At 38.9% G+C, this 16,433-nt stretch overlaps 1 protein-coding gene across 5 annotated transcripts in view; it reads right to left on the bottom strand.

Moving 5' to 3' along the window:
- MCTP1 (multiple C2 and transmembrane domain containing 1) overlaps positions 1-16,433 on the bottom strand; it is a 361,361-nt gene that overhangs the window by 112,002 nt on the left and 232,926 nt on the right. The window lies entirely within an intron of this gene.

The following is a 16,433-nucleotide window of genomic DNA, read 5'->3' as shown; positions in this document are numbered from 1 at the left end:
ATTAAAAACACGATTGGAGAGAACAGTAAGAAGCAAATGAAAGCACTGTTTGCAAATCAATCCCATCAACCGCCTCCTTAGATCCTTTTCGGCACAAGGAAGGAAAGAAGGGGTGTAAGGAAAGAGGGTCAACTTTCAAACATTTGGGTGCTGTGCTGCCACTTCCCTCCCCCAGGGTGCATCTGGAAACATGTGGGGATGTTTTTAGTTATCACAATGACTCAAGTGGGAAAGGGGTGATACCAGCATTTATTGGGTGGGGCATGGGTGTGAAACACCCTGAAATATGCGGAACAGTTCCACCCGGTGAAAAATCTTCCTGTCCCCCATGCTAACAGTACTCCTCTTTGAGAAACATTGCCAATTCTCACATAGACACTAGGATATTCCACAGCTAACTTAGAAAAGAAGAAACAGTAGGTACACACATATACAAATGTGCACAGAAGAAGGCTAGATATATTTCCTAGATGATGGCATGAGAGTAGCAGAGAAAAAGAATTGCACTCATTCATATGTATTTGCACTAGATTCTTTCTCTCCATTAACGCTCAATATTTCTTAAATATATGTCTAAAGAACTGGAGGTGAACCCGTTCTGCCCACTTACTCTCCCTTGGCTTAAGTTAGGCTCCATGCATCATCAGGGACTTCAGAACTTCATCTTCTGGGAAGGGGGTGGTTTTGCCTTGATTTAAATAGCCAGATGGTGTCACCACCTGTTCTAAGGTCTTTATTTCTGCTTGATTCCACTAGAGCTTTTGGTACCACCTACGTGAACAGGAGAGAGAAGATAGGCAATGTGAACCTGATTAATTCCCAGCCTAACAATAGCCTTTTTAAGGTGGTTTTAAAGTATGACACGTTACTCTCTTGAAGAGAGGCTTTGCTTTGTTTGGACAATTTTCTAAAATAAACAGTGGTAAGGAATTGGTCACAACCTTAGACCTGCTGGATCGCTCCACCTTGTTTAGCTGTTTCCTATGGTCTTGTTGCAATGACCCAGAGAACTTTATCATGCTAACATGCATGCTTATACACAGTGGCTTTTCTCCCTCTCTCAATCAGAATGAGAACTGAGATGATTCCCTCTATTGCTTTCTTTTTGAGTAGTTACAACCAAATACCAGACTGAAGAGACTTGTGCTGTGTGTGTGTGTGTGTGTGTGTGTGTGTGTGTGTGTGTGTGTGTTTTATGTGTTTAGAGCAAAAAAGTCAAAGTGTACTCTCTACCAAATGATCACTTATATTGATTAGGCAAAATGCAAAATATGTTAAGAGGAACATCTCTCTCTGTTGTTCTGGTGACAGAATGAGGTATATGGTTAGGAGTACAAAAAAATGATAAATTGGTTGATGTATTGGCAAAGCTTTGAATTGAATGCATATACTATAACTTAGTTCATATATTTACGGAAGGTGTTAAAAATATCATTGTTTGTTCAGATTTACTTAGACCATTTATAAACATACACCAGGAAGTTCTGATTCTTTACTTTGTGAAACCGTACACAGGGTTTTTGAAATTGCTACCTGAAACTTAAAGTCTACCATCTTAGAACATCCAGGCCTTTTTGAAAAGCATAGCTTGACTTCGTCTATTAAAGAAGCAAGCATGACAACTAGATAGAACTCATTTGAAGCTGTCTTACAAATGACTCACAGAAATACCTACTGAAGAATCTCCACAACAAAATGGACCAAAACAACCACAGAGATGGTGCTATCAACTCATCATAGCATAATGCACCCTACTCTCCTTGATGGAGATATTATTTCAATAGAACCTGCAAGCCAGAAGGCTTGGGAAATTATTTATTTATTTAGATTTTTTTCTCTTTCAGCTTACAAGTTGTACCACTATTTGGTGTCATTTTTATCAAAGTCAGAGATGAAAGGCTCTGGCTTTGCTTTGAGAACACTGACAAGTCCAAAATGTAAAGCCCAGAGTGTGTCCAACTACAGCATCGCATCAACCACACATGAATAACTGATAAGCAATCCCTGTAATGTTGTGAGTTTCTTGTTAGTAAAAGTTTGGATGTAGAATGAAAGTGACAAATGCTTATAGATGCCCAGAGAATGCTGATTCTCTGAAGTCCCTTTCATTAGAAATTAGTACTTTACCTAGTAGTTTGTAATGCCTACCATAGAACCAAGCACAGTTATGCTTTTAATTTTAATAGCTTCATAATTCACAGAAGTTCTCATTCAAAAACGGCTGCACACAAAGTCCTTCTTGCAGGTTACAGATCAACACATACTTATTGTTTTAAGTGACCAAATACCAACAATTAAGAGGAATTGGTGAACTGGTATTATTTGGTCCATGAGGAGATTGCTGGTCTGAAGTAACAATTGCTCTTAAAAAATACTTAAGGACTACATCAAAAAACATGTAAGAGTGAATAAGGTTGTTAAGCTCACTGAAGCTTGTCTTTTCCCAGAATCCCATTTCTCTAGAATCCAACTGATTTTGTAGGGACCCATGACTATCCCACTAGTGTAGGTACAGAACATTTCATGCTTGAATTATTTTCTAAAAAAAAAAAGGCATTCTAATGTTGGTTCTCAATTTGTTTCTGTTTTGCTTTTGTTTATTCTCCAGTGTCAATGAAAAAGGCATATTTTTCCATGATATTCAAGTCATTATAGTATGTTCTGATATCCCTTCCTGTCTTTTAAATTTTTAAACTATTATTTAATAAAACTGTTGGATTAACTGTGATATTTTAGTTAGGGATATTGTCACACAAGTGTGCCATTTTTATGTATTTTCTAGGGCTTTGGAAGCGCTGTAAACGTTTGTTAAAGCTTATTAAAGATAGTTATCTTTTAAATTTTTAAAGAAATTAATCTATTATCATTACTTTTTTTTTTAAGATTTGTTTTTGATGTGGACCTTTTTTTTTTTTTTTTGCGGTACGTGGGCCTCTCACTGTTGCGGCCTCTCCCGTTGCGGAGCACAGGCTCCGGACGCGCAGGCTCAGCGGCCATGGCTCACGGGCCCAGCCGCTCCGCGGCATGTGGGATCTTCCCGGACCGGGGCACGAACCTGTGTCCCCTGCATCGGCAGGCGGACTCTCAACCACTGCACCACCAGGGAAGTCCGATGTGGACCATTTTTAAAGTCTTTATTGAATTTGTTACAATATTGCTTATGTTTTATGTTTTGGTCACGAAGCATATGGGATCTTAGCTCCCTGACCAGGGATCGAATCCGCACCCCCTGCATTGGAAAGTGAAGTCTTAACCACTGGACCGCCAGGGGATTCCCTATCATTACTATTTTTGAAGTAGGTTCTTGATCAACTTCCCTCTTTGTGTGTGTAGATGCTGTATCTAGAAACACAAATCTGATACCAATGTTTGCTGATGTACAAAATGTAAAATTTTCCCTAAGCTTGAAATCTGGCTTTAAAGCTATCTCCATCACGAACAGGTACAATATCTAGGGCAACAGCTGGCACTTCAGTTGCTCATGGGGGGGAAGTTCCCTCTGTTCCATATGACATGCCAGAAAATAGGATACCCAGCTATCTAACAAGCCAAACACATGTTAGTGAAGTCTGCGATCCAAGTTGCTCTAAGAATTAATCCTGTGGTCTTTATACTCCTCCTTCTATCTCACTGAACAGAAACAGATCAATAATCATCCAGTAGCTGGTATGCAGAGGGCTGCACTCTGCCAAGTTTGGGGATGTTTGGTACCACATTCTGATTCATTTCCACTCAAATTATCTCCCCCAGACTTATCCAACTTACGTGATTATCTTTCCTGGGCTACTGATTTCCGATCTTTCTTTTTAATCCCTCCTGACATAACCTAGCTCTTACTGCAGGTTAGTCTTTATCCAGATTTAATATCTTCATTTCAATCTTAAGATCACAGAGCCAAAGTCAGAAAGTGCGTTTTTAAATTTTCACCCTCATAAATAGATTTAAGACCTAATAATATCATATATTTCAGTGATCTTACCGGTTTCTGAAACTTCATTTCCCATTCTGTCTTATAATTTTCTAATTTTCTCCTTCACTGGTCTCATTCTCCCCAATCCCTCTGTTCTGGAAAAACTTCAAGAGTTATGTTTAGCAGCTCTAGCTATGTCTGAACATTTCTCTTTGCAATTCAAATAATCATCTTAGGCTGATTTTAACAGCCTCCTTTACTCCATTCCATCTTTTACCCTTGCTGTGTAATGTTTACTGATGAATGTCTTTCTTAACAGATCTAAGTGGTCTAGTTACCACACGGGAAGCCTAGAGGTTTGAACACTAAGTATACATTTCTCTTGGCTATTTTCCACACCTCTAAACATTCTCTTCAATGCAACAGGGCTTGTGTTTCAATGGTAACAGAAGTTATCAGAGAACACTAGTTTAGACAGCAAGCAAGCCGCACTCCAACTGTTCAAACAGCCTGACTTTTACAGTAAAAGGAAAGGCCCTGGGCCAAGACCACTGAGATGAGCAGGTATTTTTAGTTCACTTGTAGGCCAGCTCTAATGTAATTCTGAAATGTTGTCTTCAAACCAAACTCAACTTTTTCAGGGCTGTCCAAATCTGTTTTCTTTTATAGCAAGTACAAATTCTTGGAGCAAGGGAAGCATGCGTATCATTTGCAATGCTGCTGCATGTCTATGGTGTTGATGCCCGATGGCTCAAATTAGTCCACAAAACAGATGAGCGCATTGTAATTAGCTCTTGTCAAACTGTTAGAAATACAAAAACCATTTCCACTGTAATAAAAATTATGAAAAAGAAAAATCTCTCATATCATTTTCAGCCAAAATAGTTCCTGAAATGTCTGGTAGTTTAGGATTCCAGAGTTCTAAAAGAAGGCCATTTCATTTTCAGAAAAGCTTTCATTTCATTGACACGGAGATGCTGAGATGCTGTTGTTGTATTTGATGAGATTTTAAACCTCATTTCTAAAAACGACCTGTCGTAAGTGGACACATTTTGTTGAGCCACAAAGCACTGATGTATGATTCTCAACAAACACATACTTGTATTTTTTAAATTAAGATTTTTTTGAACTTTTTCTATCAGTGTGTTATCATGTTTTCCTGAATAACTAAATGTTGTATTTTGTCTAAACAAAAGAGGACATTAAGGGGGCATAACAATGGGTTCAGATGGGATAACTTTGATGTTAAACTCTCATGTGGCGGTCATTAGTTTCTTGTTGACAATTTACTAGAGTATTCACTGTTAGGACAGTAACACACAAGATTATTTTGCTCAGTTTTTAAGTTATTCGCAAGCTTCAGTTAGGTTCTGGAGCTCTCTGCAATTTAATATCCTCTCAAAGAAAAATACGAGCTATTAACAGGTAGATATTTCAAAAAGGAAATTTAAATACTAACCAAAAGGTGGTGTAGTTTGAGATCAGGTCAGATATAAAAAAACAAACAAAAAAAAAACAGAAAAATAATTATCCCCTTCTACTTGCCTTCAGAACTTTCTCAAAGATATCTTCAGGTAAACTTGTGGGAATGAGCAGGATGGTATAAATTAATCTGTCTTTAAAAGTAATGAAATTACCACATACAAAAGTTGATACAAAATTAGTCACAGAGCTAAAACTATAAAACGTGTAGAAGAAAACATAGGAGAAGAGTTGTGGCCATGGGCTAGGCAAAGAACTCATAGATACAATGCTAAAAACATGACCTAAATGTGTATTTAAAAACTAGACTTCATTAAAGTTAAAAACTTTATGCTTCAAAAGACATCATTAAGAAAATGAGAAGACAACTCACATACTGGGAGAAAAAAATGGCAAATCATTAAGCTGATAAAGGACTTGCATCCAGAGTATATGAAGAACATTTAAAATCAAATCTAAAAAAAAGTGATTAAAAAATGGACAAAGGATTTGAATAGACATTTTACCAGTGAAAACACATGAATGTCTAATAAGCCCATGAAGAGAGGCTCAACATCATTAGTCACTAGAGAAATGTAAATTAAACCACAATGAGATACTGCTTCACACCTGCTAGACTGGTTATAATCAAGGCAGAAAGTACTAAATTGTGAAAGTATAGAGAAACTAGAACTCTCATACATTGCTGGTGAGAATGTAAAATGGTACAATCACTTTGGAAAATAGTTTGGTAGTTTCTTAAAAAGGTAAACACACATAAACTTAACATATGAACCAACAATTCAACTCCGAGTTACCTACCCAAGAGAAATGAAGACATATGCCCACATAAAGTCTTGTATATGAATGCTCATTTACAGTAGCATTATTCATGATACCCTCAAGTGCAAACAACCCAATTGTTAATCAGCTGGTGAATAGATAATCAAAATGTACTATATCCATACAGTGGAATACTACAACAATAAAAAGAAGGCACTCCTGACACAATCTGTCATGGATTCAGAATCACTGTGCTAAATGAAAGAAGTCAGAAAGAAGTAAAGGACTACATTTGTATGATTCCATTTATGTGAAATGTCCAGAAAGGCAAATCACTAGAGATTGAAAACAGACTAGTGGTTGCTAGGGGCTGGTGGTGGGAGTGACTGTAGTTGGCACGAGGGGTCATACAGCTCTGTAAATTTACTAAAAATCAATGAATTATACACTTAAAATGGGTAAATTTTATGGCATATAAATTATACTTCAGTAAAGTTGTTTAAAATAAAAAGTGATAATTTCTGTGGAGGTAAATTCCAATCCAAAGAACTGAGAGAAACTAGGCCAAGGCAATGAATGATCATAGCTCTTGGATGTAGCTTGCCAACACTCTCAAAATATTTAAAATGCTAGTTGATGACACCATCTACATGATGGTTCTTCTAACAGTTGCTGCTCCTTTGAGTTCAGAGAAGTTCCACAAAGGCTATTAAGGAATAGCTAAAGCTAACATCAGCATCAATGATTGCTAATTATAATTGGAAAACCAAGGTCCTAGAGGCAGGTGATGAAAAATGGTAATAAAATGCTTCCAACCTTAAGGTAAGACTATTACGCAATAAGTTTTAAATTCCCATGAAAAATATGACCGATTTTGAAAAGAAAATGTTGAATTCCCTACCCTGTGAATAAGAAATGGCTCAAAGGATGACCAAAAAACGCTGAGGAAAACTCGGTCAGAGAAGATAGGGAAAAAAAGGAAGGAAGGAAGGAAGGATAGTTTACAGAACAGGCTGAAAGAAAAAAAAATCAGATAAAGCAAAACAGAAGCAAATCTTAGTACAGGAAAATGAGGATAGAGCATACAAGGTCACCTTCCCTGCCCAGAAGAAAGCACTACTGCATAAATATGACAATGTTTTCTTACTCTGTAATCGTGCTGGGGAGCTCTTTTAATCTGGACCAAGAGACTTCGGTTTTCATTTGAATTCCTCAGTGATGTCTATTACCAAGTTACCTATAGTACCACCTATCAGGAAATAAAACTTTTCACCCCCACTTCCATCCACAAAAATAGCAGGAAAACATTAGGAGGGATTCGTTTTATTTTTCTGGTCAGCAACAGTCAGCAGCTCCCTTTGGTTGGTTGGGTTTGTTTTTCTCAGTATATTACATCAAGAAAATAGAAAGGAAAACTGCTGAACACAGCAGGAAGAGTGAAATAAATCTGAAAACTGCTTCCCGCTGTTTTTATTCCAGCACTTGGAAAACTCTGGGCTAATCCTGTATTTTCCTATACCGCTGCGTACATTTCTTAGATTTTTTTTCACGATAAAGCTTAATACGTGTGTTTGTAAGTTAACTAAATTATAGCAAGCATGGAGACGCGGGTGAGCCCTGGCAGATTTCCCATTGTTTTCACAGCCATTTTCTCTATCAATTGCTGCAATCTACACTGGCTCCCTGTTCTGCTGTCACTGCTGCAGAGCTATTGTATCTCCCAGGGCGACAGGTGTGGCTTTGTCCTCTAAGTGCATGACACTGGGCAGAAACCAGCTCACCTTTCACAAGTTCACTGTTGTGGCAACATCACACTTCTTTCATTGACGTGGTTGCCTTTCAGACATGTTTGACCACACTGCAGAAGTGCTCATCACCTTTCTCACTCTAATAAAGACATCGACTTAGTGGCAACTCTGGGTTCACTGTTTACTGGTGTAATAAGCGAGAGTGACATGTTTCCTCTTCTCTAGCTCTGGCTCGATCTTTTTTTTTTAAAGGAACATTTATTTATTTATTGGCTGCTTTGGTCTTTGTTGCTGCACACGGGCTTTCCCTAGTTGCGGCGAGCGGGAGCTACTCTTCGTTGTGGTGCGTGGGCTTCTCATTGAGGTGGCTTCTCTTGTTGTGAAGCACAGGCTCTAGGCGCGTGGGCTTCAGTAGTTGTGGCATGCGGGCTCAGCAGTTGTGGCTCGCGGGCTCTAGAGCGCAGGCTCAGTAGTTGTGGCACATGGGCTTAGTTGCTCTACGTCATGTGGGATCTTCCCGGACCAGGGATCAAACCCGTGCCCCCTGCACTGGCTGGCGGATTCTTAAGCACTGCGCCCCAAGGAAGTATTAGCTCAATCTTGAGGAGGCAGGGAGAGGTATACAGTTTCTAAATATCAACTAGAAAAGAGCACCTCATTGCAAATTACAGCAAAAAGTAAATGGATTGGGGTTGGTGTCAAAGAGAGGGCAATATACTCCCTAGAAACAAAACACAGATCATAATATCTATCATGGAATTTTCTGGATTGGATATATGGCTTTGTTTCTTTCTCTCTTATGACTGACCTATGCAAAATAAAGCGTAACTGGCATACAGCTAGAGAGGCAGAGCCTAAAAAGGAACACTGTGAAAAGGTAAAATAAAAAGGGCTTAAAAAATGTTTTCTAAGATTTTTCCCATAAAACAATTAAGCCTATTTTCTTTTTCTATTGTGAAACTTTATAGATAATGAGAGCCCCAAATCAGCTAAAACACTTTAGTGTTCAGGGTAAAAGAGGTTATGTATGAATACATTTACCAAGCTATAATACAACATGAATTGTTTGTGTATATGGATATAACATAAGATGTGTGTATATAAATTTATATCTATACTGTATCTATATCTATCGATACTTTTATTCATCCATCCCATGGGAAGTATGTAACTTAAATATTAAGTGATTATTTATGGGACCCTCTCCCTCAACTGTAGAATAGAAATATCAATTCAATTATAACATGAAAGTTCATTAAATGCCATTAATGATACAGTTTATCTCACTTCTAAGGAAATAATTTTACACGGGATATATATTGATATAGTACTGTTAATATATTAAGGAACTTTATTATTTTGAAACCTCAACTGGAATTGAAAATTAAGCCTGCTTCAAATAATTATAATTAAATAAAATTATTACCATGTGTCTTAGCCATACTTTTTTAACGTCTACTTTACTATCTTATTTCCAGAAATAAGGTGGTAATATTCGAAGGATTTTAAACAATTTTCGTAGCCTTCCTTCAAGATCACATGAAAAGATCCTAAAAATATATTTTTAAAGCTTGTTAGGGGCTTCCCTGGTGGTGCAGTGGTTGAGAATCTGCCTGCTAATGCAGGGGACATGGGATCGAGCCCTGGTCTGGGAGGATCCCACATGCCGCGGGGCAACTAGGCCCGTGAGCCACAACTACTGAGCCTGCGCGTCTGGAGCCTGTGCTCCGCAACAAGAGAGGCCGCGACAGTGAGAGGCCCACGCACCGCGATGAAGAGTGGCCCCTGCTTGCCACAGCTAGAGACAGCCCTCGCACAGAAACGAAGACCCAACACATCAGAAATAAATTAATTAATTAATAAACTCCTACCCCCAACATCTAAAAAAAAAAAAAATGCTTGTTAAATGTAAAAGAATATTTTTATATTATGTGATTTAAAGTCATCATTTTATTAATGTTTTTAGAACTTCTCCCTTCCCATTTTAAGGTCCATTTAAAAGACTGTGTTAAAGATAAAGGTGTCAAAGATAAGAAAATGATAATCAGTACCGGAAACCTGTAACAGAGAAATCCTATATCTTGCTGAAAACCTCTTATCTTCTCACATCTTCAAGAGTCACCCAGTGCTTCAGCACAGCTAAAATATACCTGGGGACTTCCCTGGTGGTTCAGTGGTTAAGAATCCTCCTGCCATTGCAGGGGACACGGGTTCGATCCTAGGTCCGGGAAGATCCCACATGCCACGGAGCAACTAAGCCCATGTGCCACAACTACTGAAGCCCGTGCACCTAGAGTCTATGCTCTGCAACAAGAGAAGCCCTCAATGAGAAGCCCGCACACTGCAATGAAGAGTAGTCCCTGCTCGCTGCAACTAGAAAAAGACCGTTTGCGCCAACAAAGACCCAATGCAGCCAAAAATAAAATTAAATTAAAAAAAAGTTTTTTTTAATAAATAGAATAAAATATGCCTGTCCTATCACACAGAAGCAGTTGAAACTTGCTACATTATAACCTTTCAATTCCACTCCTTTTTGACAATTACATGAGTCCTAGTCCCCTGATACAATGGTGACCTAAAAAATGTAGTGTTGTTTTTTGTTATTTTTTTTTGGTTTTGGTTGTTGCTTTTGTTGTCGTTTCTTCTGTTTTACTTCAGCCTCAATTATAGGTAAATTTTAGTCATATGAGTCTGACTTGATCTGCAATACAAGAAAGTTAGTGTGGGAGGGAGTGTGGGAAGGCATCATGCCCCACCCAAAATCGGTTAATCAGTTTATTATTTATATGCAGTAGTTCCTAGTCCTATAACTGTTGGTTTAAATATATGTTAATTACTGCCTTCTTTAGGAACCATTGGGCCATCCAACACTGCTCTATAGTTGACACCTCTTGTTTCTTTATTCAGTGCCCTGAACTTCCTTATGCAAACCCTCTACCACTCTCAGTTGATGGTTTTTGACTCACCTCTGGCTGCAGAAGGATGGACATTTGACTCAAACCTGGTCATGAGAGCAGTACCTGCTCCTGGTCATAGTGATTGGTTCAAGTATGGGCCAATCAGAACAAGTGAGACTCAACTCTGGGTCTTTGGGCCTATTGAAAAAGAGAGTCTTTTTTTCCTTACCAAAAGCTAGAAGAATGTAGACCTGGGGGTGTTGATTGCCACTTAGGAGAAGTCTTGCCTAAGATCAATGCTAACACAGTGAAAACTAAGGCAAGAAATGGCCGGAAACTGAGTTCTGATTGAATCATTGAAGCCCCCAGATCCAGACATGTCTGGAAGCATAATTTGGCCTCTCACACATACACATCCACATACAAAAGAAGACAGAAAGGACAATTCAGACATTTTGATGAAATTCTTACAGCTTTTGAAAAATTTAGAATTCATCCACCACCCCTGGCCCCCACCAGACTGACCTAACTAGAATCTCTGGCAGGAAGGCCCTAGAATCTGTATTTTTCATTATTCCCTCAGTGTTTCTGGTGATCAGCTAATTTAGGGAACTACTATGGGCATTCATCAACGCTTCTCACTCCTGTTCCAACACCATCAACGGGCCACATGAAGTTCACCTAATGCCCCAGAGGCTTCCCAGAGAACAGACTACAAAATAGAGTAGGCTGAGGGCCATGGTAATTTTCTTCCTGGTAGCTGTCATGCCACCACCCCTTTTCTCCTCCAGTTAAGAGAACGGACGGCAGTTATGTGGGAGAGACTTTAATGAAAGGAGGTCTCTTTTCTTCCTTCTTCTCAACAGGTTCCTGATAAAGCAGTCTCTAATCCGTGTGTAATCTGGAATATGTGGGGCTTACTCTCCTGATCTGTTTGACTCTGACTGGTGAGAAAAGTAGGATGACCAGATAAAATACAACTTGAAAGTGGGTACCCAAATTCCATTTTTCTCATTGTCTTAGAAAATTCAGGTGGCCTGAATGGAAGGAACTAAGTTTGTCTGTTAGATCTTAGAACTCAGGGCAGGGGATTATTTGGGGGACATAGTCTCCTGAGGTTTGGAGTGAGATCTCACTCGACTGGCTGGGTTTCTTTTCCCCCATTTTATAAAGCAAGAGAAATTACTCCAAATTTACCCTCAGGTGTTTCTAACTTGCTTCCAATAACACTGTTCTCATAGTGCCATTGTTTAGAAAGGTTGAGATTAACAAACACTTCTGAGAAGATTTCCTGCCTTCAGATCTACTTAACAGGGGTTCCAGTTCCTGCAGGTTTGTTCACCTATGTCAGCCCTAAGGGTAGCCAACAGGCCCAGTATGGCCATCCCACTAAAAAGAGGGACCTTTTTATATCATTATTATCAAATTTATTGACCTTTTTATATCATTGGACATTCTGGGCTAGTTTTCCCCATAAAAATTTTCAAGTCTACCTTCTCAGGCCAAAATTTTGTCTAATTAGCAGGCAGATTCTAGGGACAGCTTTCTACCACTGAATAGAAAAGTGACCACAAACCATGTGCTTTCAGAAAGCTCATCCTAATATTTTTCAAAATGGACAGGAATTCACTGTGAAGAAGCTGCATGAGGTCCTCTGGGTCTCCAAAAATTAGTGATCCTATAGAACCTGTCCCTTTGTGTTACCTTGAGTTGGGTTTCATGGGCAAGTTGTCTTGACGGAAAGGAATTTCCAGTGAGATGAAACAAGATGTGTTCTACCCTCTTTCACAGCGGCCCACACTTTCTTCTTTTTAACTTGTACCTTAATGACTTGCTATCTCTTGACTGAGCTAGATGCAGAGTGTGAAGAGAAGAGAGAAAAAGCGTTTCCTAAAGTATTGATGTCATGGTGTTATTGTCACAAAATAGGTGTGAGCTTAAAAAACAAATAGTCTACCATTTACTCAGTATTGAAAAAATGGTGTTAAGATTAATCATCTTAAAACCCAAATAATGACTTTTGGCAGATACTCTGTAACACTTAGCTCAGCTAACCCCTCTGAACAGGATTCCATCATCTAAGGGTAGCAAGTTTTGGTTGAGGACTCATAGGAAGTTAAAAGGTAAGCTCTTCTGTGGACGCTCTAATGGAACTTCCTGATGTCTATGGCACTGGGAGTTTCATTAACACTCTCTTTAACATTTTTGCAGGCTAAAATAATCACAGTCATGCTCTTTGGCATAGAATTTTGAGGTTTGTGAGAAAAATCTTGTCCCATTCTCAGCCCATGTCCATGTGGAGGCGAGGTGGCATTTCACAGACGTATGTTTTGGTTAGGCTTCTCAACTTTTAAAAGAGTTGTCAACTGTACTCCCATCTCAGCTGAGGCTTAAAGCATGGTCTGTCCCTAATTGGCAACAGAATATTTGCACTCCAAGTACTTGTCAAAAGAGGATAACACTGAATGCTTGCTGCCCAGTGCCTATCAAAAATCAGTCATAGGAAATCGTATTTATGGAAGGTTGCCTGAAGGACATATATTCCCTTTTAGATATTCTAAATTTTATTTTTGGATTTAGCCAAACCATTTGAGAGTAACATACTTAAACCCCATGGCTACGCCACTTCAAAATAACAGTTATCATTTGTGGTTATGTGCCTAGCACTGAACTAGGTGCTTTTCATGCACTTGGAATAATCTTTGAAATAATTGTGCAAAACAAGGGTGAATATCTGCTTTCTAGAGGAGGAGGAAACAATCCTGGCACCATCAAACCGCTTGTTCAAGACCACCCAGCAAGTAAACAGCAGAATCACAATTCAAACCGAAGTCTGTCTGGCTCCAAATTTCATGCCCTGTATACAGAGCTGCCGTTGTTTAACTGAATTGCATTTTGGTGCTGCAGCAGCCCCTACTGAGGGCAAGTATAAGACAGAATTCTATGAAGCACAGCATCGTATTTAACTCTGGAGATTTTGTTCACGTTATACATTGTCAACTTGATGCAGGCTCTTGAATAAGAATTTCTAAGTACTGGAAATAGTTGGACTTTCACTGAGTAACTAATAGGCTTCATAAAATATTAAGAAGATTGGGAATCATGTAACTAGTAGTTTTCCCCTTAATCTGCTTTCTGGGAAGCCCAGATTCCAAGTTTTGACCTTCCTCTATCTAGTACTTGAGCTATGAATTTTATGTGCTACCTTCACCACTAGCATCATCTTACTTATATTCCGACTCTCCAGTCATAGGTGTGTTCCTTTACTTACACATTAACTTGCTATAGTGCATGTATTTTTGTAATTCACTTCCATTATTTTCCTGGAATGAGACAGAATATAATCAAACCCAAATAAGAAGTCTGTACCTATTAAGCATTTAGTCTCAGGGCCCGTGCTAAGTGGAATATTTTCTTTTTTAATCTTTATTGTAATTGTAAACTAGATTATATTATTAGCCCCATTTTACAGATGAAGAAAATGAGGTTCAGAGAGGTTAAGTAAAATGTCCAAAGTCATACAGCAGAGCCAGATTTCTGGCCGACTCCAGAATCTGAACTACTAACCACTATGCTGTACCTCTTCAGCTCCATATCACGGTCAGTTAATAAGAATAGATGGCCACAGTAGAATGGGAATAAAAGGATACATAAGAGAAAGGAAAAAGAAAAGACGGGGAGAAGATGCCCTAAAGAGAAGAAAAGGAACAAGTAAAAATAGATGAAAAGTCAGGCAGAGAAAAGAATGAAAGTTAATAGAGAAGAGGAAGAACATGGGACAGAGATGGAATGTGTTCACAACCGGGCCTCCGAAGTGTATAATTGTGTGAACTGTCAGAATGACTTTTTCTTGACATTTCAGCCACAAGTATTATCAACGCACGAGTACCAACTCTTCACTATAAACTTCTATATGTAAACTTCACTATACACTTCTGTACCTCTTCTAGTCTGAAACACTCCTTTGCCAAAGTATATGCTATCCTCTATTGTTATTTATCCCATTTTGTGTTTCGGCTCTCAACCTAGATTCTGTCACTTGGTGGAGAATGGGGCCATACTCTTTATGGCACTGACCTAGCAGAGGCAGCATTCATGATGTTTCATAATGTTGATTTCCAGGAAAGAGCCTGGTATTTTTTTTCACTCCAAATAAATTCTTGTCTGTTGCCATCGATACGCATAAAAGATTTATGCACACACACAAAAAAACAAACCCCAAATCAAACTCCTTTGTTTTTCTGACCCCAGACCAAGAAAATATCACTTTTTAGTGTCTTTCCACAGCCAGGGATATAAAAGGTGAATGTGGAAAAAAAAAATCACTCTTGAAAAGTACAGCGATTTACATGGGTTTGTATACATCAGAATAAGTTATCCCTGGAATATGAATTAATAATGAACCCTCCAGAACACTTTAAAAGTAGACCTTGCTATATTAGAAAATGGCTTCCTTGTTTTTACTTTCAAATTTAAGATTTATTTTTAAAATGAAGGTTTCTTTTCCCATGAAATTTTAATGGATCTGCTATAGATTAAGGAATGATATGGATTTTAAAAGTTCACATTGGAACCACCTAGGTGTCTGTGACTGTACCACTGGAAATACCTTCGAGATTAATATCTGTCATACTGATAGTCTTTGAGAGAGTTAGTCTATGTAGTTGCCGAATTCTGTAGGTCCTATTTGGATTCGACATTCCGAAAACGAGAACTTCCTTGAGTTCTTAATTTTTTAAATCAAATCTAGGTTTTTTTTTTTTTTTTTTTTTTTTTGTGGTCGGCGGGCCCCTCACTGTTGTGGCCTCTCCCGTTGCGGAGCACAGGCTCCGGACGCGCAGGTTCAGCGGCCATGGCTCACGGGCCCAGCCGCTCCGCGGCATGTGGGATCTTCCCAAACCGGGGGCACGAACCCGTGTCCCCTGCATTGGCAGGCGGACTCTCAACCACTGCGCCACCAGGGAAGCCCCAAATCTAGGTTTTGTTAAGTTGGTTCCTTTTGGAAGAAATATGTAAGGTGGGGTGCACATTCCTCGTGTTTCTACATGGAAACCCTACCTCACCGTCACATTCTTGGCATCTCTCCTTAGTCTTATCTCCATGGAAGAGATTTCTAAACCCAGACAAGTTGGGTCATTTGTAAATTGCACTGATTCATTAACAAAATGAGAGGAACTACAGGATAGTGAAGCAAGCCCTGGATTTGGCCCCAGGTTTAGCCCCAAATCCACCACCCATGAAGTGGGCCACTCTGGGCAAACCATGGCCCAACCAATCATGAAAGATTGTTTTGAAGATAATGCATGTGAATATGCTTTGTAGATGGTAAAACATTAACAAATGAAAGATAATTATATCCAGATTCTGGTCCATATCTAGGTATAAATAAAGGAGACTCTGGATTTTCATTCTGCTGCTGCCGATTAGTTAACATTTATTGAGTGATGTGAGATTATGCCAGAACACATGGTACCATACATGTCTTCTAAAACTGTCGGCTACTGAAATGCAGGGTCATAGTAAGAACTCAACACCAGTGTTAGGGAGACAGTGAGCATGGCCAGTGGACCGAAGATGGAGAATTAAGTTGATAAGTGGGAATGCCAAGAAAAATTCTAACTACTATTGGATTAC

Source organism: Aethalodelphis obliquidens, unplaced genomic scaffold (assembly GCF_003676395.1).
Source record: "Aethalodelphis obliquidens isolate GAN/ISIS:26980383/991018 unplaced genomic scaffold, ASM367639v1 scaffold4, whole genome shotgun sequence".
Classification (NCBI taxonomy): Eukaryota; Metazoa; Chordata; class Mammalia; order Artiodactyla; family Delphinidae; genus Aethalodelphis; species Aethalodelphis obliquidens.
Note: the sequence above shows the minus strand (reverse complement) of the source record. Positions and strands in the feature narration are given on the sequence as shown.